Here is a 22,835-nt window from a genome sequence, read left to right as displayed (position 1 = left end):
TACCAAACACATGCAACTGCACAAACTGTACATCTATCAATGCTGAAACCACAGGTAGAATTCGCCACCCAAAAAATCAAATGATTTGCAGTACAATTAAAAAAGGGGAAAAAAAGAAATTAATTAATTCACAAATACAAATAATAAGAATGAACACAGTTATCATTCTAAAACACAGTGAAGTCTGTTACAGGGGCCAGATCAGCATCAAAAGAAGCCGATCTGCTCTCAAGGGGGCTCACAAAACAAAGGCAAATATTGGCACCACCAGATTAGAGCGACCCTTACCACAGAGGCAGATCCCCCCACATACAGAAAAACATTCCCTGGTGTCTCAAGGTTTCCGTCCACCCTGGGGGCCTGACCTGGCTGAAAAATGGCAGAAAAGAAATAAAATTCATGGGCCTTGAGTGCAACCCTTGCCCAAGGGGCCCCACCCTCAGAGACATATATACAAATCCCTTGAGTCTAGTGGGTTTCCAACTCCCTGGACCCAGGTCGGCCTAAAAAGTGGCAGATCTGCCTCCAGGCGTTAGCGGAAATCACAGGAAATATAGGTGCCCAAAGGGAGCAACCCTCGCCCAAAGGGCCGCTCCACTACAATGCCTAAAAATATACATTCTCTGGTTAGTTGGCACCTCTCCAGATGGCAGATCAGGTGGGGTGGAAACCACAGAAAATATACGGCCCAAAGGGGAGTGAGCCTTGTCCAAGGGGACTCTCCACTACAATTTCAAAAAAAAAAATCCCTGGTGTCTAGTACGTTTGCACCTCCTCAGGAGGCAGATCGGCCTAAAAAACATCCAATCAGCTCCTATGGGGACCCAAAACCACAGGAAATATATATAGTCCAAAAGGGGAGCTGCCCTTGCCCAAGGGGCTTCTCCACTACAATGGCTAAAAAAATCACATTTCCTGGTGTCTGGTGGGTTTTCACTTTCCCAGTGGGAAGATAGGGGAGGGGTGTGGAAACCACAGGAAATATATGGGATAAGAGGGAGTGACATGTGCCCAAGTGGCTGCTCCTCTACAAAAGGGGACCAACCCTTACCCAAGGTGTTGCTCCTCGCAACAACAGAATATCCCTGGTGGCTTAGTGATGTGCAGTCTTGCTGTGCATTCACCATTCCACCTCTGATCCCACAGCAGTAATGTACTCAAAAGTGACACCGGGGGTAAAGGAGAATCTTCTTCCTTTCCCCCGATGCCTCTCTTGAAGCTCAATTCACGCCCCAAGTGTAAGGCTTTACCATAATTTCTTCTTCCAGTGTGCCCACGAAATAAGTGGCTTCCAGTGCTTCCCTGGTGCCTCTTGATGACGTTGGTGCACCGTGTGCATGCTGACATCATCAGATCGCTACAGGAGAGGTGGCAGCTGAAGCTCTTCCGTTTCCATCCCTGATAGAGGCATGTAGCAGAGAGCACACAAGGGAAGCACCAGTGCTTACCCCATGGGTGGGTGCTTGGATGTGCTGTAGCCGTACTCAGTCCCAAAGCTCCAGTGCTGTGGATGGTTCCAGCACATCCACAGATCCAAGAGATTAAAAACACACCTCTCATTTTCAGTACTGTCAGATCATGCTAGATATGCAAAGGGAGCACAAAGGAAACTTTGGTCATCATCCTGGTCCCAGGTTAAATTGATTTATTCACCCTCACCTATTGTAGACAGCTATGACCCGTGCACGACTGAAGCACTGCACTGTCCTTGATGTTATAGGCATCAGGCATAGGCACTCATGCATGCTAAACTTCTCTAGTGCTAAGAGGAATCATTGATCAAAAAAGGTTAAACCAGCTTGGCACATGCTTAAAAATGTATGAGCAAAGGTTTGTGTATGGTAACACGCATGCACTGGCTGACACTCTGCTCAGCATGGGCACTCTGTTGAGTGTGAATTTACAGATGAGAATATATCTTCCTAATTTATCTCCAAGGTTGCACCTGGTTTTTGTCATGAACAAGGCTCTTATTGCTACATTTTTCATGGAGGAAAACTGTAAGGGCCAGATGTAGGTGGCTAAATACCGGTCGGTAACACCGAAGTTCGTTAAATTTCTGCGTTACCGACCGGTATTTACCCATGTGTGATGCAGGTAAAACCGAACGCCATCGCTAATAAGGAATCAGTAAAAATAAGGGAAATCAGTTACCGATTCCTTATTTAGCGATCGGCAGACACCGAAACACTAAAATACCGAATTGGTAAATAAGAAATCGGTAAATAATCGCAAATGCGATGTGCCAAAAATCGGTAATACCGAATTTGCCAAAAATCGGTATTTATGAATCAGTAATTACCACTGACTCCAAGCAGGTGGTAATCAGGTGCACTGCATAAAAACAGCCCCAAAATGCAAGAATGTGAACACAATGGTGGCCCTCTACGTTATAGCAAGGTGGCTACGTTTGCGAGCAGCAGGACTGAGGGTCTGGAGACGGAAGGAGCGTGTGTACAGACTGCGTGTCACACTGTTCCAAATGACTGAGGCAGAAATACATGAGAGGTACAGGCTACACCCACAAACCATCCTAAACCTGATGCGGGACCTGCACCCATTCCTGGAGCATCAGACACCAAGGGCGTACGCCACACCAACACATGTGCAGGTGCTCTGTAGCCTGCACCTACTTGCATCAGGAAGTTACCAGGGTGTGATAGCTGTGGCAGGTGGTGTGTCACAGAGTTGTCTTTCCCGTTTCTTCAACTCCTTCTTGGATGCCATGATGCAGAGAATGCATCACTACATACGCTTCCCCAGCACACAGGCGGAACTGCAGAAGACAAAGCTGGATTTCTACCAAAAGGCACAGTTCCCACATTTAATAGGGTGCATTGATGGGACCCACATACCAATCTGCCCACCTGCTGCTACAGAATACATATACCGCAACCGCAAATCCACGCATTCCATCAACGTGTAGGTGATATGTGATGCAGACAACATCATCACTGACATCGTGGCCAAATTTCCAGGAAGTACCCATGACTCCTACATATTCAGGAACAGTGGGATCTACACATGTCTGGCTGGTGGTGAAGGATACCTGCTAGGTAAATCAATGTGACACACCCTGATGTGTACCTTGGGTGAATGTATTGGTGACTCCAATTAATGACACTTCCTTTCCCATTTAGGTGACAGCGCATATGCCGTGAGGTCATTTATCCTAACTCCATACCTCAACCCTTCCACCCCAAGCGAGAGGAGATACAATGTGGCACATAAAAGCATGTGCAACATTGTGGAGCGCACCTTTGGACTACTAAAAAGCAGGTTCCGTTGCCTCCACAAAAGTGGAGGTGCACGTCAGTACCGCCCCATCATCTGCTGCAAAATAATAGCAACATGCGCAATGCTGCATAACCTTGCCACAGAGAAAGGAACAGCAGTGGAACTAACTGACTCTGAGGACAAGGGTGAGGACTGTCCACAGCCAGAGCACAGCGCAGCAGGTGTGGCAGCAGCACCGGATGGGAGACACTGACAGGCTGAGATAACATGTAAGTAAGTAACTAAGTAAGGAGACATAGCCAGTTACTGTATATGAGTGATGGTGTTTAATGATCATAGCACACCACCACAACTTGAAGTGCGTCACATGTTAGGCCTAAATCAAATGCAGTGTCCATACAAAAAATGGGTTACATCACCCATTTGAGGAAAACCATGTTAAGGCTGGCTCTACTTCCTGCGCCCATGCGCTGCACTGCTACGTTCCTTGGCCACACTGTCCTCACTGCCAGTCTGTCCTGTGGCAGCGCTGTGGCATTCGCTGCGCCTCCTGGACTCTGTGGGAGGGGGCGTGATGCTACTGCAGCTAGTAGCCTCTTCACCTTCACCCCCATCACCTGTAGTGGCTACCTTGTCAGTTTGTAGCACTTCTAGTGCACTGGTCACTGTGACCAGCCCCCTTGCCACATCATGGCTGCAGTGGGCCATCTGCTCCTGCATGGCCACCGAGCGCCTGCACAGCAGAGAGGTGGCAGTGGAGAGGCAGTTCACCGCCTTGATGTAATTGTCAAGTTTCTGCCTCTCCCTGTGCCTTGACAAACGGTCCTCATCTAATTTGCTGCACAGCAGCCTCACAGCCTCGGACACGTCCCTCATGCCCTCAGCCACAGTAGTGTTCATGGAACAGATGCCCTTCTCAATAAGCTGCATGTGGCCATTCATCTGTGCCATCTGCCGCTGCACTGACCTAATTGCTTTTCCTTGCAGGCGCTGGACCTTCAACATGTTCCCTTCAAGGCCAGCGAACACACTTTCATCTTCACCCTGAGAAGGAGGACTGGCTGCCCTTGCCCTGCAGCGTCTGGAACGTGTGTGGGCGCGCTCTGTGGGGGACTGTGAGCCTGCCCCGTTGGCATCCTCAGCCACCGTGGACTGTTGTCCCCCTGTGCTGTCCTCCTCGGACACCTCCATCTGCTGGAGGGTGGCCACTGAATGCCTCCTGCCTCTCGGTGTTGGTGGCATTGATGGTGGCGGTGGTGATGGCGATGGTGGGGGTGGTGGTAATGGTGGTGATGGTGGTGGTGATGCTGGCGGTGGTTTTGGTGGGGTGGTGTGCCCTGCAGGCAAATGGACCTCCTCCTCTTATCTCCTCTCTGTCCTGGGTGCCTTTCCTTTGCTCCCCTCTGCTGCCTTGCGAGATGGCTCGCCTGTGAAGACAGAATGATCATTTGCTCACTTCTCTGGCAGCATTTGCATTGTAATACATTTCATGCCTGTCAATCACACTGACTGTCCTCTGCTTGCTAATTGCTAATTGGTGTCACATGCCTTTGGGTTCAGTGGACTGACTGTTCTGACATGTGTTACTTCTGACTACATCTCCCATAATGCATTGCAGGTTTTAAGTACAACATGTACAGGAGTGGGAGTTCCTATGCCTCTTTGGGGATTGGGGGTAGGGAGTGGGGGGCACAGCATGCTGTGAATGCATCTTACCTTGTTTGTTGGCAGCTCTGGCTGAGCTGTCTGCATCCCCAATCCCACTCACACTCTCCGGCTGGAGGGTGGACTCGACCAGGAGATCCAGGGCAGTTAGTGCAGGTGCTGTGTTCCTCCCTCCACCTGTACGGTTGGCCTGCTTCTGCCTCTCTGCCAGCCTCGCCTTAGCAGACTTCCTCAGATCATACCATCTTTTGGGACCTCAATGGAGCGCTGGGTGACTCCGATGGCATTTATTTTTTCTTGAATTGCAAGCCAAATCTACCTTTTCAGTGACTCTGACACGTTCAGGGACTGTTTGCCAAATAATTTCTCGTGGTCCTTGGTCACATCCTCAATAAGAACCTCCAGCTCCCTCTCACTGAATTTGTGCTTCCTTTTTCTTTCACCTGCCTCCTTCTCCCTCTCCTGATTGTCCATTTTGCTCAATTTTGTTTGCAAAATTCAGTTGAGTTGCTCCTGGCTTCTCTGCTCTGCTCCCTGCCTCACAATCAGCTCCAGGTTCAGTGCAGATGCATGGGTGTGGCCACTTCCTGTTTGGGAGGTAATGAGGATGCACAGGATTGGCTGATTCGACAATTACCGATTTTTTAAATTACCGATTCGCTAATTACCTAATCGGTATTAAGGATTTGGTGATAACATATCGGTAATGGGGAATCTGTATTTATTTTTTACCGATTCATTCCGAATCGCTATTTATTAACGATTTTTACCAAATCGGTAATTTTTACAGATTCATTACGTACATCTGGAATACCGAGTTCTTAATAACAAATCAGAAAAATTTGCTATTAAGGACTCGGTATTTCAGGATTACCTACATCTGGCCCTAAATGGTTTAATGTATTCTTTGCTGGCATCAGAAAAAATTTATTATTTGCGGTGGGTGACTTCCCACCTCAAGCAATAATGTTACCCCTTGTCAGGGCGAACCCTCAAAGTCTCTAAATTAAGCCCCTCATAGGTAGGGCACAGAGCAGACATGCTTCATAGGGCAATGAGTATAAAGTATTCATGAAAGGAGATCCTTCTCCTCTGCAACGTACCAGACAATACTGTAACCTCGTGGATACTGGAGTCTTATTCCAGCCACTATGGCTGAACTCCGAAGATCCTGCAAAATAAAAGAATATAAAAGGTTAATCAAATAAGTGTATTTCTTTATGAAAGTGAGATGCACCAGAAAATAATACATAGTGGATTACGTTTGTCATCGAGCTTTGTGCATATTGCAGCATGTATTGAATTTAGAAATCACTAACAACAGAAAGGCTGTCACGCTGTGCTGGCTGATAAAGACGCGTTAGAGAATTGAAAGAGCACCACAGTCCACTTAATTGGAAGTGGGGACATCATTTAAACAGAAAGAGGAATTTCAAATAGAACGTTTAACAATGTCGATCGATTGTTGAGTACCAACCTCTACATAGATCTTCAGGACCTAAAATGTACCTACCACTTGGGAAAGAGGAAACAAACCTTTGCACAAGACCAAGATGAATAAATCTCACTTGCAGAGCCGGTGTTAAGAAAGACATTGTGAGAACTACAGGCTTGCAATAATATTGTATCATTTTCTTTACTTCTCAAAACTGAATCACCCAACTGGCAATTGGAGCCAGAATCAGCAGCAGTAAGTATGATATCTAAATGCAACATTGGTGTACTGTCTGAGTTTATAAAAAAAATATTGTTGAGGCCACTGGCTTTAACCGTCATTTGCTTGTTTGAAAATGTGAATATCCAAAGAGGGATTCGGTAAGAGTAAAAGAGAAAGAGAGGGAGAAGCAATACTTAATTGCAAGCCATTCATATTTTGAGCCGGTGCAGAGAAACAGGCTTGATCTTCCTATTTCATGCCCCCTTCCACTGGTAGGGTGCATTCCAACGCCGTCTGAAACACGGCTGGATTGTGCACCTTTCTAAGGGAGCAGTAGGATCCATGTTGCCTCTGCAGCTATATAGGTAAACCTATAGAGGTAAAGGTTACTGCTTAATGCCTTTAGTCACACAGGAGGTCAGGCAACTGACCCTTGAAGTGCACTCTCTTGTCACTGGAACAAGGGGGTGCAGGCCCAGTCCTTCAGGGTTTCTTTCAGGTCAGAGACAGCAGGTTCAGTCCTCTCCTGTTCTTCCACAAACACAGACAGTGTTCTGAGGATGGTAGCTGGGGGGCAACATTTATAGGTGGCACCTTAAAAACTGGGTTGGGGTGACTCCTAAGCACTCCCTAACCTACTGTTATTTTTTTACTACAAACAGGGCAATTTTAGGATGGTGAAAGTCTTCAGCCACACTAAACTTGGGCTCTGAGGGTGGGGGTGTGTGAGGGAGGACAGACCCTGCTCCCTGAGAATGTTATGTATCCCCTAAATAACCCTGCCCGACCTCTATAATTAGTCTACACTTACCTCTTTCATTGCAGCCTGGCGACCGGTTCCAACAGCTCCTTCCCTGCAAAGCAAAGGAAAATCGGGTCAATAACGTCGCAGCGGCTCTGCTGACAGAAGGAGGAGGCAGGCCTTCCAGAGAAACCAGCCAATCAGGTGGAGAAGCAGAAAACTGAAGAAGGACAAAGCAAGCGGAACCAAAGGGGCGGGCCCGAAAGATGCTGGAGAGAAAAGCGAGAGTGGCGGTCGCAGTGTCGGGTTGGAGGAGAGCGGGACCCGCACTGGCAAATAAGAAGACGCCGGAATCAGCAAGCCGAGAGACAAGGAAGACATCCCACCGTATGCTGCCCAGGAAGGAGAGAGAGGGCGAGAAGACGACGAGACTCCTGAGAACTGGAGCGAGGTGTGGTGGTCGGCCCAGGACACGTAATAACCCTGCCGCAACTCAGGAGAGTTGCGGCTTTCCTGGTGGGTACTGCAAAAGGGGCAGAGAGGTGTATGGGACATCAATGAAGATAAAGGGGGAGGGAGTGGAGTGAGACGGATCTGAATTTGGAAAGGGGGGAACCAGAAAGGCAACAGTGATTCCTGCTCCTGGCATGAGATTTCCAGTGTCCAAAGGTAGCGACCCGCCTATTAAGCACTCTCTGTTATTTTTGTATGTTTATCTTTCTTCTTTTCATTTTTTTTAATGTGACGATTGGGTATGTCATTCGAAGTAGGGGGCATGCCCGAAACAAGAGTGAAAGAGATGTAATAAAAGAGAATCGGTAGAGACAAGGTTAACCACATATCGTTTTAGGTTATTGCAGAAGAAACTAAGGCACTGTTTGCACACAAGATTCTTGTCTTTTGCACACATACCCACCATTCTCGCTCCCCTCCCAAAGATTTAGTGAAAAGAAAGACACACTAAGGAAATTCTCCCTTGCACTTCGGGGTGTGGTGATGGTCACTATCCCTTGAGCAACTTCACTCAAACTGAAGTACTTACGTCGCCCTTCTTATTTTTTTTTTTATTGGCAAACTTGGAACAACCGACCATGGAAGCATGAATCTAGAATGAACAGACAAAGGAGAAGAATATCAGTGACAGAAGGAAGAGTCTTTAAGATTTTGTAACAACCTTACTCAACGTCGTTCCCTCCTTGTTTTTCCGTTCGACATTCTTGTATTACCCTACGTAATCTTTGAGTTCCTGCAAATAAACGCCAAAATTAAGAAACACATTCAGCCTCCTAGATTCATCTACAGCCCATCCCTCACAGGGTGTATTGGGAAATTTCATTGGGAAATCACAGGTATCGTCCCGCATCTAAACTAAAATGTAGTCTGAAAGAGGCCCTGTACCTGCAACAAACCAAGAGACAGACCTCTCATAGGATGAAAGCAAAGTTCTGCAGCACCCAGACAGGGGGCACACAAGAACTCTCCAGGCATCCTCCTTGCTCCTTTTCAAGTGTGTCAAAATATTACATGTGCTTCAGGCAGACGTATCAAGCAGGATTTGACACTGTTGTGACAACAGGATGCCTACAGCCCCTACCCTGAACATTCTGCTGAGCTTCGAGGAGTCATCCCTGCCCATACAGGTCAACCTGTTAATCAAACTGACATGCTGTGTAACTCCGAGGAGGAATTTACCCCAAGGAGAGCACTGAGACTTCCAACTTACATGTCAAGTGTTGCAGCATTAGCATCAGCCACACGAGGACACTGCTCTGAGATCGCTCCTTCCCACATCGCTGCACCACCTGCTCTCCACCCTTCCTCCCCCTCCCATGCTGGCAGCTGGTTGATTGATTTTTTCTGCTCTCCTTACACCGCTCCCCACCTGCGTCTCTTGCCAGGAGGGTGAAAACAAGGACGCAGATGCAGAGGAGCAAGAGGCCCTGCCCTGTGGTCTCGCTGCCCACTGCCCATAGCCCTCAGTTACAGTTACTGCCTTAATTTTGGCATTACGTTTTGCCCTTGGATTTCCCCTCTGCCTTCCTTACCTCCCACTCCTGCACAGGGAAGTCCAGGTGTTTTTTATTTTTGTCAGCCCTCTCGGCTCCCGCAGTCCCCTCAGTCCCCGGTTCACTTACTGTGCACCTTGATAATACCAGAGGACACCAGAGGGGAGGGGAAGGGAGTAAAGGAAGAGTGAAGGAAGAGTAGGAAAAGAGAAGGATCATTGCCAAGCAAGCCCAGGCTCCCGGCTCCAGGCTCAAGGAAGCACCAAAGCAACAGCCTTTGGAGTTTGGTGGTTGCTCCTATATTTTTCAGGTATTTTCTTTTTCTTTTTCAGGTATTTGGCTACAGCTACAGCAGCAACTGCAATCTTATAATCCTACACTTCACACTTGATCACTGTGGATAAATATGCTGCTGGAGGTCAAGCTTGGTGGCGGCCAGACAGCAGTATTTTATTTTAAAATTGTAATTCTTAACCTTGTATGCTTTAGGGCAACTATTTATAAATACAACAGGAGCACAGCTGTAGTGCGCTGTGGTGTGCTTTCCTACTGGCGTTTGAACCGGTCCTTGGCTCCCCTATTGGTGGTGCGGAAACGGCTAGCAGTATACCATCTCTGCGACTCTGTGTAAGGCCCTGTGACCCACAGCCATCCCCAGCCAATACATTGTGTCTCCCTGGACTCCTGGTGTACCGCTATGTGTGGTAGAAAAGGAGGCCAATTTGTTGCTACCTAACCTGAATTTCTGCATTCCAGTGGGGTAATTAGCAAACTATTATACTATGAGGTCAGGTCATCTAAGAGGGTTGCTACAGTTACAGTCACATAAAAGGAAGAAAACTGTCAGGATAGCCCAAGCCCAAAAGGCTACATTACCCGGCAATGAGATGGATCTTGAGGAACCGCTAGCCACATTGAGGTATCATCAAGTATGGAACAGGTTAACTTGGTTTACCAATGAAATAGCATACAAAAATCTTGACTCACGCTTATATTTCATGGAATGGGGCATTGAGATTAGTAATGCTTCCCTTCAAATTATCCCTCCATTTTAGAAGTACTAGTTCCAAGAGCGAAAAAAAAGATTGATTGTAAAAAGTCAATCCCATTACTCAGAGGTGCGCACACATGAATTGTTAACTAAAAATAAAACCCCATTTGATGATTGGACATGGCTTCCAGCAACCTTGCAAATTTGTCTTTAGGTGATGATGACTAAACTTTGCCTGCTGCAAGAGAAAATGATATACAATTGAGAATAAGTTCCTGGAATGTGCACGGGTTAGCCCATTTGCTGGCTGACCCTTATACACTCTCATATTTAATTGCCTTTGAAATGTTAATGTTTCAAGAAACAGGGAGAAAGCAAGACACTCCATTGCTTTTCTTAAATGAATTTAATCTTCCAGCCACACAGACTAATAAACAAGGCCGAACAAAGGGCGTTCTCTCATTTTATATTGCAACTGAATTAGGACTAACAGTAGAAACAATTGATTTGCAGTTGGCATGGATACAAGGTGTTCTACTACAGTCCAACTGCCATATGATGATAATATTGATAATATTGAATGATTATCTAAGTACGAGGAAAAATAAGTTGGCCCAGCTGTTTATCTTGTGGGACATCATAAGAACATTAGCACTTCGGTACCCAATCTGATAATCTCTGGCTGCATTTAACACTTCAGGTAGGACGAGTAATGGTATTGTCAACATGTGTCACGCTATCTGCAACAGTGAGGGCTAACTTTGTTAAATGAAAAATCCTTGTGTAAATGAAGGATAGTTCCATCTTTTAAACAGTCCAAATACGGTTCAATAATTGATTCCACTTTTGCTCAGATAAACTGGGTTAAAAAATTGTTGAATATAAGGTGATTCCCCGACTCAAAAGTGACCATAACCCTGTATAACTAACTACAACTACCAATGAGCTGTAACCCCAAAACCAATGAGTTTCAAAACATTGTTCAATCTTCATATAGAATGGCTGGTATGGCACTTGGAAAAACAAGTTGAAATAATGAAGTCTGCAATCTTATTACGCTCTTAACTCTTTGAACCGGTCCTTGGCTCCCCTATTGGTGGTGCGGAAACGGCTAGCAGTATACCATCTCTGCGACTCTGTGTAAGGCCCTGTGACCCACAGCCATCCCCAGCCAATACATTGTGTCTCCCTGGACTCCTGGTGTACCGCTATGTGTGGTAGAAAAGGAGGCCAATTTGTTGCTACCTAACCTGAATTTCTGCATTCCAGTGGGGTAATTAGCAAACTATTATACTATGAGGTCAGGTCATCTAAGAGGGTTGCTACAGTTACAGTCACATAAAAGGAAGAAAACTGTCAGGATAGCCCAAGCCCAAAAGGCTACATTACCCGGCAATGAGATGGATCTTGAGGAACTGCTAGCCACATTGAGGTATCATCAAGTATGGAACAGGTTAAAATGGTCCCTGATCAAGCATCTAAGACTGTTATCGACATTGGGGCTCAGCTCTCCCAGTCCTGTATTATGGACTATTTTAAACAGTCTGATAAAGTTCAATGTGAGGGGGGATGTCTTTATCCACACCTGCCCCAGCAACTCTATGCTCACAAGCAATATCTTTGGCTGTGTGCGATGGTGAGCTAATGCAGGGAGATATGATGGGTGATTGTCTGCAATAGTCTTCTGATAATGCTGTCTTATGCTTAAAAAATACTGTTGCAAAAGCTAGCCCATCCAAAAGAGGGAACCCTCATGTAACAGAGATTAAGGTCCAAGTACATTCAGAGCCTAATCCTGAAGTTTGTCAATTAAACATGAGAACAGATCAAATAATGTTGCCTGTTCAAAAGATCCATCCCCTAAAGGCGGAAGGCAAAGCTCAAGCTGTACCTGATCGTTATAGTGATTTAAGTGAATGTGATGTAATTGTCACTTGTTTGGACGATATGCAATCAAATCATAGTTTTTCCAAATCACCTATATCTACGAACGCAACAGTCTGAGAGAATCTAGGAGAGTCTATAAATAAGTCAGTAAATTAAAAAAAAAAATGTGTGAACCAATTTACCACATAATATGGGATTGTGACCAATACTGTGACTCACAAACAACTTTAATCCAACAAAAATGTAAACTTAGAGGTTCTGACCAGGGGCATAAGAAGACTGACCAAATAGATAACTCTGAATTCTGCAGATATTTTGTTCCTGGATAAATGTGATGTACCCACGCTAGCTGAAGAGTGTCCCCCAAACATCAAATTTTGTCAGACAATGGAGTATGGAAAAATTTGCTGGATACAATGGATGCGATAACAACAGCATTACATTTTCATTCTAACAAACTCGATATACAGGTGGATTTATTAAATACCTTAGCAGTATATGTGACGGAGATTGACACAAATTTCACAATTTAACTAACCTGGTGGTAAGAGCCCAGTCTGATTTTAATAACAAACTAATTAAATGCTCATGTTCACATATTTTAGGTAATGTGTCAGAACTTCCGAATATAGTATGGTCTCTTATCAATGAAGTTAAGAAATTAGCCATACAACCAAAATCAGAACAACCTTTATTCCCCATATTGACTTAGGTTCGGGGCAACTAGTGTGAGTACAAAGCCCCAAAATGTTAAGCGAATTGTTCCCATATATAGCCAGTGGCTTAGCCGGGGATGCTAGGAAGTTAGAAGGAGGTTTGTGGCTAGACATGTTACAGATGAAAGTTGTATTGCACAGGAAATGCTAATATAGAGAGAAGTCAAGTTTTAAATTCCACGACCTTAGGTGATGGTACCAGTGGCGATCCCCCTTTAACAAAAAGGGCTAGAAAAACGCTGTGGAAGGCTTGGAACAAAGCTAAGAAAACTATAGCTATATTGGCTAAACCCAGGGATTGTTATTCTATCTTGAAACCGACTGGTCAAAAACTACAAAGGCAGGACCAATACCTCAAGAATGCCGATACTCCTTCTGATCCTATTCAGACACACCATCTAAACTCCCTATTGAAGACACACATACAGAGCCTTAGAATAGGCAGTAAAAACAAGTCTGCAAACATTATTGATCTCGCAGGTATTAATAATAGGATTGTGTCTATGCAAAATGATAGCGAAACTCAGAATAGACGAGAGAGCCAGCAGGTTCATGATAATAGTCTTGGAAGAATAGATTGTCAGTTACAAATGCTGACTGAACCAATTATAAACAATGTGGCTATGTCCTTGACACAGGGTCATGCTATTCATAGAATGCCTGTGGATTTTTTGGCTGATGTGAACAGGTCTGGTGTCACCCAGAGACCATCATCACCTGGAGGACATCAGAACAACTATTTATCCAACGATCATGAACCATGCCTAGCAATACATATGATGGCCATGCAGGAAAATCAATCTTCTAATACCCTGAAATTAGTTTTCCACCCCTTACATGAACCTAGGGAAAAACATGATAGTTTATATGGGAGCTCAATCCTAAAACTCATTTCAATTTCTGAATTAACATTAATTAAATCTACGGATCTTCTTTCTGTCCAACTTAAACAAATTCATCAAAATTCAGCCCGTGAGCCCACTATCACAACTTGGTTTACCAATGAAATAGCATACAAAAATCTTGACTCACGCTTATATTTCATGGAATGGGGCATTGAGATTAGTAATGCTTCCCTTCAAATTATCCCTCCATTTTAGAAGTACTAGTTCCAAGAGCGAAAAAAAAGATTGATTGTAAAAAGTCAATCCCATTACTCAGAGGTGCGCACACATGAATTGTTAACTAAAAATAAAACCCCATTTGATGATTGGACATGGCTTCCAGCAACCTTGCAAATTTGTCTTTAGGTGATGATGACTAAACTTTGCCTGCTGCAAGAGAAAATGATATACAATTGAGAATAAGTTCCTGGAATGTGCACGGGTTAGCCCATTTGCTGGCTGACCCTTATACACTCTCATATTTAATTGCCTTTGAAATGTTAATGTTTCAAGAAACAGGGAGAAAGCAAGACACTCCATTGCTTTTCTTAAATGAATTTAATCTTCCAGCCACACAGACTAATAAACAAGGCCGAACAAAGGGCGTTCTCTCATTTTATATTGCAACTGAATTAGGACTAACAGTAGAAACAATTGATTTGCAGTTGGCATGGATACAAGGTGTTCTACTACAGTCCAACTGCCATATGATGATAATATTGAATGATTATCTAAGTACGAGGAAAAGTAAGTTGGCCCAGCTGTTTATCTTGTGGGACATCATAAGAACATTAGCACTTCGGTACCCAATCTGATAATCTCTGGCTGCATTTAACACTTCAGGTAGGACGAGTAATGGTATTGTCAACATGTGTCACGCTATCTGCAACAGTGAGGGCTAACTTTGTTAAATGAAAAATCCTTGTGTAAATGAAGGATAGTTCCATCTTTTAAACAGTCCAAATACGGTTCAATAATTGATTCCACTTTTGCTCAGATAAACTGGGTTAAAAAATTGTTGAATATAAGGTGATTCCCCGACTCAAAAGTGACCATAACCCTGTATAACTAACTACAACTACCAATGAGCTGTAACCCCAAAACCAATGAGTTTCAAAACATTGTTCAATCTTCATATAGAATGGCTGGTATGGCACTTGGAAAAACAAGTTGAAATAATGAAGTCTGCAATCTTATTACGCTCTTAAGGATAAACTGAGGTCACTAAGAAGGTCATATAGACAAGAAGTGTGGCTGGCGAAATCATGTTACCACATAGGGCTATGGCAAAAATTATTACATGCCTATAATTTAAATATTATAAAAACATTTTGGTATATCATTAACGAACTCGAAAGTGTAAGCAATAGGGCCTGCAGTATTAATATTATGGAGGTTTATTGGGTAAGGTTTATTACCAACCTGTATGGTGCATGTGCTTTAGATACAAATAGGCCAGACTGGAGCTATCAATGTGTGAAAAACAGTAAGTCTTACACAGAGCAAGTGAGCAGCTCTAATCCGGAGAAAGACTTGGATTTTATAAGCAGTATTGAAATAAAACGTATAATTTCCTAAAACAAGGGTGTGTACTTGCACCTTGTCTTTTGAACCTTTGTATGTCAGACCTACTACAGCCCCTTGAGTCTGTCAACGCCCATCATCCAAAACTTGCTGAGGTGCATCTTAGCTCTTTACAATACGCTGATGATACCATTTTGTTTAGTCAAACTCCGATAGGCTTACAAAGACTGATTCATGCATTAAATGATTATAGTTTAGCTAATGGCCTAAAATTGAATGTTAGAAAACCGAAATTCATGAAATTGGCCCGGTGAAACTGAAGAGTGATTCATGGAGGGCTAGAGGTGGGCTGATTGAAGTGGTGAAGACAAACAAATAACTGGGCATTTTATTTGATAATAGGGTTCCGTTTAAAAGCCATTTTAAAGTTTTGAGAGCAAAGACTTCTACTTTAATTTACGACTTCAAATGCTTACGTAAATCACTGAGGTGCCAATTGCACAAACATCTCCTTAAAGTCTTGAGAGCCAAGCTACAGCCAACAATTGCATATGGCTCCCCTATTTCCAGGGAGAAAGATGCTAAATTATGGATTTACCAGTAATTAAGGCCTATAAATCAGTCTTTGGAATCCCCACTTCAATTGGCCAAACAGAAAATAGATTGGAGTTTGACCTTCAAAGACAGTCCATGGCAGTGTAAGGGTCATTTTTTCCCTACTCTTTAGCAAATAACTGCTGGTGTGAAATAACTAGTTCTATCTACACAGACGCCTGGCGTGCCCATATTTTAACATGCTTTCAGAGTTTTGATCTGCAGTTAGATCTTCCAGGAATGACAATACCCAGCTTAAAACAGCTTTTTTTTTTTTTAAAAAAGATTTAAATTAATTCACTTAATGCGGATAAGGCAGCTTTAGTGGCAAAAACACATTCTTGGTCTCTGATTAATTCTCATCAGTCCTTGCGAATTAAGTCCTCTTTGAAGACCTATTTCTCAGCTCGTATGAAGGAGACATTTTTTTAATTAAGACTTGGCATATACCCAACAAAGGAGGACACGCTGTCCTGGATACAACAATGACCAACTTCAGAATGTGGACTGTGCAGGTGGCCGTGTGCAACCTTATTACATATTGTGTGCGTCTGTCCTAAAGTGCTTAAAACAAGTTGTGCACTATCAAAACCTCTGTTCCTTAAGTCCAGGGTAAGATCAGCCCGACAGGCCCTTATTTTATGTTTATTTGGGAATCGATTCCATTGTTGTGCCAGATGATAAAAACTTTACCAAATTGCTGAAAAACAGCTGGTGTCTGGTTTAAATCTACTTGTGTATAACTATTGTCAAGAGATATTTTCATGGTTCAGGAAATATATGGCCGTTGTTTTTAGGCTACTGGCACTTTGAATGTCTGCAGTTTGGCCTAATGATTCTGTCTTTAGGCAACTTCTGTAATTATGCTCTAAAGAATATATGAAAGCATAGAGGCACTTTATTGTTCATTTGCATGATGGTACAGAATGTTTACAGCTCTCTCACTTAGGCACTTTATAGCTTATTCGCACCATGTTACATGTTATCTATAGTTTTAAATGTATATTTCTGGGGACTCGACCATTATATGTTATTTGTTTTATGATTATTGAGCGACTGCGATAAAAGATGTGAATATTTGGTACCAATGTTCTAGTGTGGTATGTAACCATAAAAACTTTTATTTGTTTTGTATGCACAGTTGCATATTAATCAGTGAATTTGGGAATTGTTTTTATTCTTGATTTTCATATTTGAATTGCAATGATTACCGTTAATCAAGCAATAAAGAATTGCGTACTTACCACCTTGTTTGTACCTCATTCAGGCCAAGTACAAGCTGCGAACTGGCTGAGGCTGATGCAAATTAGCTTTATGAAAGCTCAGGCAGGTAAATAGTAACTTCCTAAAAGTTACATTTCCAATGTATTTAATAAAAATGTAACTTTATCATTAGATTGGATTTTTAGTTAGTGTAAAATAAGTCTTCGATCTGTTGTGTCAGCCATTGTGGCAACATGACAACAGGAACGTTGTTATTTGGAAAGCTGTGAAATAAGACGCAAACACTGTGTTGTTGTGGATCAAATGCATACCATCTCCAGAAATGTACCTGTGGCAAGTGCGGATATCCCCCTAAGTGCAAGAGAAAGAATAACTGGGGTGTGAAGTCTAAGAGACACAACACCACAGGTACTGGTCATTTGAGACACATGAAGGTTGTCTACTGTATTTTCAGGAATGGATTCGTGAGGGCACAACACCAAAACTGAAGAGGGCAACAGTTGCAGCATCTAGTTCCTCATGAATATATTTTTTAAATAAAATATGCCACTGCAAACTTGAAGTCTTTGATCGGTGTCTGTAGCTGATACAAGTAAAATGTTAAGATGAAGATGCATAATATACTCTTTAACTGTAATTGCCAGTTACTGCCTGACCAATGAAATCGTCATTTTAGACCCAGTCACTAGGGGTTGTATAATGTTTAATGTCACACATGTTTCCTTCTCAAAATTCATGCACCTTACCTTATGGGTTGCAAAGTGCACATAGTAGGGACTTATTTATTATTTAAAATCAAGTTTACCTACCCATCAAAAGGGTGATTTTAAAAGGTCACCAGGCTTCACGGTGCTGCAGTTAGACCACACAGGGTAGGCTTGAAGTCATGTTTTGAAAGCCACTGTATTCTATTGCACAATATGTACAGCAGTCCACTAGTGGTATTTAACTCTAAAATAGGCTTGAAATATGTTTTTAGATCAGACTGTGATTCTCGCCAAGAGATGTATAGATATTTTTGGGTTGCATTCTTCTCCATGGTTTGATAAATGGCAAAGAGCCATTAGCTTGTGGGCTAAGTATGAGAGTCTTGCTTTTCATTCAAAGGAAGGACAGTTTTATAAAAGACATTTAATAGAGTCTGTTAGGCAGCAGTGTTGTGAGCCTTCACTTCCCTCCTGTTTTAGCAGCTAAAATGGGGACAGTTGCAGGACCCAAAAGATTGGTTCATACTAAAGAATTTCTTTTGTATTTGTTTATAATCGTCTCTTCTGTATACATGACTGCAGACAAATGCTCATAATAGCAGAGCAACGGAATACAAGGGCAGGGATGAGGCTGGAGTTAGCAGACCAGATTCAGTGAACGAAATAAAGAAAGAAATGGGGCAAACATAGAAATAGGAAAAGGATAGCGGCAAATTGAGCTTAGGGGAAAAGTTAAAAAAAGGGATATAATATGAGAATAGAAAGAAAGATCACTGGATAGAAATGGGAACGGAGGAAATGGAAAAGAAAGAAAGGTAGCAAGAAAGGCTGCAATTTAAGAAGCATTAAAAGCAGAAAGGAAAGGTGAAAAGAACAAAGGAAGGAATATTATAATGATGGATGAATATTGAAAAGATGAATGTGGATGGATGGAAGTGAGTGTGAAAGGAACAGTTGGCGGATGGATGCCTCCAAGTATGGAATAAAGGGTAAAATGATGAATGATGGAAGATCAAAGGGTTCTGTCAGTGCAAGGAAGGTCAGAAGGAGGGGTGAAGGGATGGATGCTAGGTAGGAAGGTTCAAGTGGTAATAATGAATGATAGAGAGTTGATGAAATTATGGAAGATTAAAAAGGTGGTTGGATGTGAGAAAGGAGTAATGGATGGATAGATAGATTGATATGTGAATAGATGAATGGAAAAGAAGGTAAATGGAATATGGAATGATGGAAGGTTGAAAGGGTGGAATAATGGAAAGGTGAACAGATGAATGAGTGGATATGTGGATAAAAATGGTGGGAAGATGAACGGGTAGATAAATGGAAAGATGGAGGGGTCAAGGAAACTATTCTAGGAAGGGTTGGCCTTACCTGCTTTGCTCACTCTGCAATGTTAAAGGTTCATTCGAAGTTCATTCGAATATTCTAGCTACTCCCTTGCTTGATGGGATGAAATAGTATTCGCTTTAGGTAAACCAGAGACCATCTGGAAGGAAGACTCTGGCCCAGCCCGTAAAGAATTTTAATGTGTTATAAATGTTCAGTGGGGGTATGTCCTCCCGTTTAAGCAGTCTACAAAAAACATGTAATCTAAAATGGCATGCTATGTTCTAGAATTAGTTAGGAAGAATATTTAAGTGACGGTTATATTAATTTGGAATGAAAAATTATTGTCTATTTAAAAAGAACCTATATTGCTGAAGTTTACTCAGTAGGCTGGAATAATCACGTAAATCAAAACACCAGAGGCCAGATGTAAGTAGCTTTTATTTGCTTGCAATGGCCTGATTCACGGAATCCGGACGTTTTGGACCAAAAAAAAGCATTTTCTTATGTGTCAACCCCTATTTGCGATCCAGTAACCTGTTACCGATTTGCAAATAGGGTTTGGGATTCAGTGTTAGGAAGGGTCATGTTTAGTGCGTCCCTTCCTAATATCAAATCGTAGCGGTATGTAGGAATGTTTTTTGCAACCGCAACATTCACATTTTACGACCAAGTTCAAGTCGCAAACGGAAATGGCTTCCCGAGGGACCCCTTCTCCTTTGTAAATGGTAGTACAAACATGTTTTCAAATCAGGCAGTGGACCATGGACAACTACCTGCTCCTAAAAAATGAAAAGAAAACGTCTCTTTTAAAAAAAAAAAAAACACCTGTTTTCCTTTAAGGAAAATGGGCTACATTTAAAAAAAAATACATTGCTTCTTTTAAAAGAAGCAGTTATGGACGTGGTGGTCTGCTGTCCCCAGCTGGGCACCATCCCCGTGATTTTAGCAATTCCCATTAGTTACAAATTGCGAACTACCTCATGATTATTTATGAGGTAGGTCGATCTGCAGCCCACTAGGAATTGCTAAATGAAAATCATGAAGTTTCATACATTAGGAATAGAAATTACCTAATTGCGTTTCGCAGAAAATCGCAATTTGATAATCTCTATTTCTAATATTGATATATGTGGCTCCAGACGTCTAGAACAAAGAAGGATTTGCATCTCAATAGGTCTCGCACTTACAAGAGTTAGAGCTATCAGCGTTGTAAATGACAATGTCTTTTAACCATGTGTTTTGGTTTGGAGTGGAGTGGACGCATAAAAACGAAGAAGTCTGTTCCCCAAACCAACACAACACCAAGCCAAACCATATTTTACGTCTTTAGAGCGGTGACTAGCTGGTGGAGTGGCATGCATGCAAGTGACAGTGAGTCACAGGACCATGAAGCATGCTTTGGCTTACATTAAATGGTCGTCCTGCTCTTTGTAAAAACTGCAAGCGGATCGGAAGTCATGGCGGAGTGCAGCAAAACATGAGAATTAAATACACTCACCCAACATAGAGGGACTGGTAGCAGAGCGGAGCTGATTCCACGCTGCTGTTGCCACCTTGGCAAAGGGTGTGAACACATGGGGTGGGCGCCGCTCAATGGGAGTAGGAAGAAGCCCTGGCATCGAAGCAGCTAGTGTCTACAATGAAGCATGGGCAGTGGTGTGGTGGAGCCTTCCCTGGTGAAAAGAGCTGCAGACTGCAGCAGAGGAGAGGCAGCTGCAAATCCACAGCTCTTCCTGCGAGAGGCGAGCACAGCAGCTGGGAGCACACTCTCTGAGGCGGACAGGGCTGAATAAGACTCAGGGTAGAACACGCAGGAGTCCTGACATCTGACCCTGTGTTAGAGATTATGTAGTGAGTGGAGGTCTGGGAAGTGAGTTGCAGATAGTCCATGCCTGTGGGAGGACAAGGTGTTTGCTGCTATCGCTGATGCTACAGCTGACTGATCGTGCAAACCCAATGTAAGAGAGGTGCTCCACATCCTTGAAATTGCATTCAAACACCTTATGAGTGAGTGCCAGCGATTCCATTCAAAGGGGTGGCAAGCTACATCATACACCAACTCTTCAAAGAAGTGCAGGTGTGAAATGCTACCACCCCCTTTAAACCTGTATCTACTCTAACACAAATGCTGGCTACTGGCACCACCCCTGCACACCCATGTTCCAACACATCATGTGCACCCTCCGCAATGTGGCAGCTCTGCCAACATCAGGACTCTTACGAAGCCCCCAGAGCCTGCTCATTACCGAGATGCTGTTTATATGCGCATGCACAGACGAGACATCAGGCTGCCTAGGAACAGGGGCGTAACACAGGCCCCCGCATCCCCCGCGGTGCGGGGGGGGGGCCCGAGCTGCAGGCGGCCCGCTCAGCACAGTACTTAAACCTGAGCACTCCGTTTTAAATCCGGAGAGGGGGCCCCTCAGTGTACATTGCAGGGGGGCCCTCAGTGTACATTGCAGGGGGGCCCCTTTAACTTTCGTTACACCACTGCCTAGGAAAGGTAGATGTAGTGATTACAATGCAGCATGTCCCACACGCGAGGCACAACAGAAATAGGTTGAGCAGGGCAGCCCTTAAAAACACCATTAAAAACATGCATTTGCAATTGAATAGGTCTCCATGGTAAACATCAAAATGGGCGCAGTGCTGAAACAGAAAGCGAGGCAACAGTGTTGCAAACATGAAAGCGGGCATTGTGCTGAAACATAAAGCGTGGCGCCCGTCTATATCAAAGGTTATGCGCATGGCGGCTCGTAAAGCAGGCATCATGGACCATGAAAACTGGCACCTTGCTATACCATGAAGGGTGGCGTACGTGTACAAAGGAGTTATGAGTGCAGTGTGGTGAATTTCTGGCAGGAAATAAAACAAATGGTCCTTAAAAGAACAGGTAACCACCTATAGTGTAAGTAAACTGTAGTTGACCAGTGCTCCTCTGCATAAAACGGAAATGATATATCAGGAGCACCAACCAATAGGGAGCCAGGAAAAAGGAGCAATGCAGTAGTTAACCAATGGAAAGCAGCCGTGTGGACTAAGCACACACACAGGTCTTCCAGACGGCACATGCGCACTTCCTAAGCTGGACCTAAAAATGAAGTCAACGCTTCAAAATCATGGATTTTCATCAAATCCCTCTTTGAAAGGTACTGTTTATGATATTAGAATGTTCCATGCTTTCTCCATTTGTTCACGTTAATGGGCTGCCAGGTTTACTCAATATGATCACAAATTAACATTGAAATTAATAAATGTATTCCTCCATGACTTGTATGACTCTAGTAGTGTTCAATTTCTGTTTTAACCACGTAATAATTTCAGAAAATGAAACTCTGATCTGATATGCAATGTACACATAGGGTAGCTTATTCCAGTTGCCTTGATCATTAATTCCTGCTGGCAAAAAAGACACATTTAATGAGAAGTACGCTAAAATTCTTTCCCACTTTCTTTGCAGTTCTATATAAAAGTGAATTTTCCACTTGATGTTCCTTGTTGCAGTAATCTATAAATAGTATGTGCAATGGGGAAACGCTGCCTATCTCACATACATCTACCTATATATACACAGACCAACACATCCATTCGTTAGCAAGCTTCTCTAGAAACACCAGAGGCACACCTATGAAAAAAAATTGGAGGGCTATTGCAAGACCCTTGCGCAGCAGG

The 22,835-nt window shown here is 43.4% G+C and overlaps 1 pseudogene; it reads left to right on the top strand.

Annotated features, from left to right (window-relative positions):
* Positions 1-17,360: 17,360 nt before the first annotated feature.
* LOC146830897 (large ribosomal subunit protein eL37-like) lies at positions 17,361-17,650 on the top strand (annotated as a pseudogene).
* The last annotated feature ends 5,185 nt before the right edge of the window (positions 17,651-22,835 follow it).

This window comes from Triturus cristatus, chromosome 5_1 (assembly GCF_964204655.1).
Source record: "Triturus cristatus chromosome 5_1, aTriCri1.1, whole genome shotgun sequence".
NCBI classification, from domain to species: Eukaryota; Metazoa; Chordata; class Amphibia; order Caudata; family Salamandridae; genus Triturus; species Triturus cristatus.
This window is presented reverse-complemented; position numbering and strand designations above follow the sequence as displayed.